Source organism: Arachis stenosperma, chromosome 9 (genome assembly GCF_014773155.1).
Source record: "Arachis stenosperma cultivar V10309 chromosome 9, arast.V10309.gnm1.PFL2, whole genome shotgun sequence".
NCBI lineage: Eukaryota > Viridiplantae > Streptophyta > Magnoliopsida > Fabales > Fabaceae > Arachis > Arachis stenosperma.
Window position 1 is genome coordinate 64,715,269 of NC_080385.1, and position 3,085 is coordinate 64,718,353.

A 3,085-nucleotide genomic window follows, 5' to 3' on the forward strand; every position below is an offset into this window, starting at 1 on the left:
TTGGTTTCCAAGTTGCCAACGCCCAAAGTGGTGCTGCCAGGAGGTGTAGCACGTTGGCAACTTGGAAACCAAGTTGGCAACGTGCTAGTGCACAATCAGCGGAAATTGCAACCTGACCTTCCCTTCTTCAAGGATGAATATCTTGAACCACAAGGATCCAATTGGCATGATTCCAATTGCGTTGAGAAGCTGACATCAAGAGCTTTCCAACGATATACAATAGTCCATAATGTGGCAAGGAATGGAAGCTCAAATCAGAGGGAAACTTAAGCCCCAAGAGCAAGGAAATGAAGCATTGCAAGTTGCCAACTTGAGCAGCAAGTTGGCAACGCCAGGAGCCATCAGGGGAAGCCACCAGGGGAAGAGTAGCACGTTGCCAACGCCAACACCAAGTTGGCAACGCCCAAGCCAAGTTGAAGAAGAGCCTGGCGTTGTTGCTGGCGTGTTTGCCAACAACTTGGGCAACAACGCCCAGGCAGCTTGAGGATGCTCTCTTCAAGAACGTGTATCTTGAGCTAGAAAACTCCAATTGAGGTGAAATCAGTGGCATTGGAAAGTAGACATCAAGAGCTTTTCAACCATATATCACAATATGAAATTGGAGTTCATTTGAAGGTTCAAATGTTGGCTTCATTTAGAGCCTCAAACATGGAAAGTATTGTTTCTGGCTAGGCACCAAGTCTTGGTGCCAACCAAGTTGCCAACGCCCACAAGTGCACCAACCAACGTTGCCAACGCCCACAAGTGCACCAACCAGCGTTCCAAACGCCCAAATGCTGCACCACTCACGTTGCCAACGCTAGATGGGCGTTGCCAACGCCAACTTACCAAAACAAGGCAGCCTGAACATGTCCACTTCAATGGAAGATATCTTGAGCTACAGAGATCCAAATTGAGTGCTTCCAGTTGCGTTGGAAAGCTGACATTTAGAGCTTTCCAACCATATATAATAGTCCATGGTGGAGCACAAAATTGAAGCCAAACCAGAGTCATCTTTAGACCCTAAAAACAAGAACATGAAGTGAAATTCAAGGGAGCTAGAGATGAGCCTTGGATGTGGGATCGAGCACGTTGCCAACGTGCATTAAGGGGGCGTGTTTTGCAACAACGCCAGCCTCAAGCCCCTGCCTTGGGAGGCTAGGCACGAGCACGTTGCCAACTTGGGGTTGAGGGTGCGTTATTCACAACAACTTGGCAACAACTTGGCAGATTGACCTTACCTTCTTTGAGGAACCATAACTTGAGCTAGGAAAGTCCAATTGAGGTGATTCCAGTGGCATTAGAAAATAGACATCAAGAGCTTTCCAATGATGTATAATAGTCCATATTGAAGCTGAAGGTTGACACTCAAATTCTGGGCTACATTTAGCATGAAAGTAAGGCCAAGAAGAGAAGAGCAAGTTGTTTGCAACAACTTGGGCTAGCAACGCCCAAGTCTCAAACTCACTTCCAGGAAATTGGCATGCACGTTGCCAACGTGCACTAAGGCCTGAGTTATTGCCAACAACGCCCATCAATGGGCCAGAATTGGTGCCAACTTGCTCTACTTCCCCTATTCATCACAAAGGCCAAAACACCTCCAATGGAGCCAAGAATTCAACAAAGAGGAAGCCCATATTGCTAACCCAAGTGAAGATCTTTGGAAGAGCTTTAGGACTAGTATAAATAGAGATTGAGTTTGTACTTGTAGGGGACTTTTACACTTTTAGATACTTTTTGACACTTAGAACTTTTTCACACTTTTTAGCACTTGTATTAGAGACTCTTGTGGTACTTCCGAGAGAAGACCCAGAGAACCAATTTTGGTTCATCTTGGAACTTCTCTTCTTCATTTTCTTAATCTTCAAGCATTTCATTCTTCTTCTTCTTCTTCTTTTTCTTCTTCCTTTACATTTAGTTTAATTTTGATTTATGGCAATTGTTGTTGAATTTGGAGCAATGACTCACTAAACCCCACATTCATTAGGGGGAAGAGCTCTGCTAGTTACAATGGATTGATGAACTCCTCTTTTCTCCTCAATTCATGAGGTTGATCCAAAGAGGAAACTCTTGTTCTTCAAAGATTCAACCACCATCGAGAGAGGGGTTAATCTATGAGAATTGTGTGGTGAATTTGAGAAATGAGCCACATAATTCAGTTTAGAGTTCATCCTTTCATGATTCTCTCAATCAATATACCTTGGTTAGTATGTGAGATGTAACTCTCCATGGTTGAGATTCTGGGAATTGTGTGGCTGGATTAGACTTAAGCTTCATCTCTTCTCATGAACAATTAGATCACGAGAGTGGCAATTGGCTATGTTGAGAGAGATTGAATCACCAAGAGATTGGGGGTCAATCAACCACTTGCCATGGATCTATACCCATGATTGAGGAAGATTTGACTAACATCAATTCATGAAAATTAGCATCTCTGATCCCTAATGATCTTCTCTGTCATTAATTCTCATTTCTCTTGCTCTAGTTATTTGATTACCCATTTCCCAATCCCCTTCTACACTCTTGCAATTTATTATTCTTGTCATTTACATTCTGTTTCTTTATTTCTTGCTATTTACTCTTATGCTCTTTAGAATTCAGCACTTTATTTTATTGCAATTTACTTTTGATGTCATTTAAGTTTCTTGCAATTTAAGTTTCCGTCATTTACCTTCATTATATTTCTATTGTCTTGTTCTTAAATTCCTTGCAATTTAAATTCCTGCACTTATGTTCAAAAGTTACATTAATCACAAAATTAAAATCTTATTCGCTTAACTAAATCTACCATTTAACTAAAGTTGCTTACTCTACCAATCTCCGTGGGATCGACCTCACTCTAAGTGAGTTTTACTACTTGATACGACCCGGTATACTTGCCGGTTGTACGTGAAATCTAATTTTTACGTATCAAGTTTTTGGCGCCGTTGCCGGGGATTGGAAAAGATTGACAATGATTAAGTGAATGGTAGTTTAGATTAAGCAATTTTTTTCTTTGTACAGTTCTTTTAATTTTTTGTTTTCTTTTTGACACTAAGGTGTTTGAGTTATTGCCTCACTAAGAAATTCTTCTCTCTGACATGAGTTTCAATTTTATTTGGTGTGG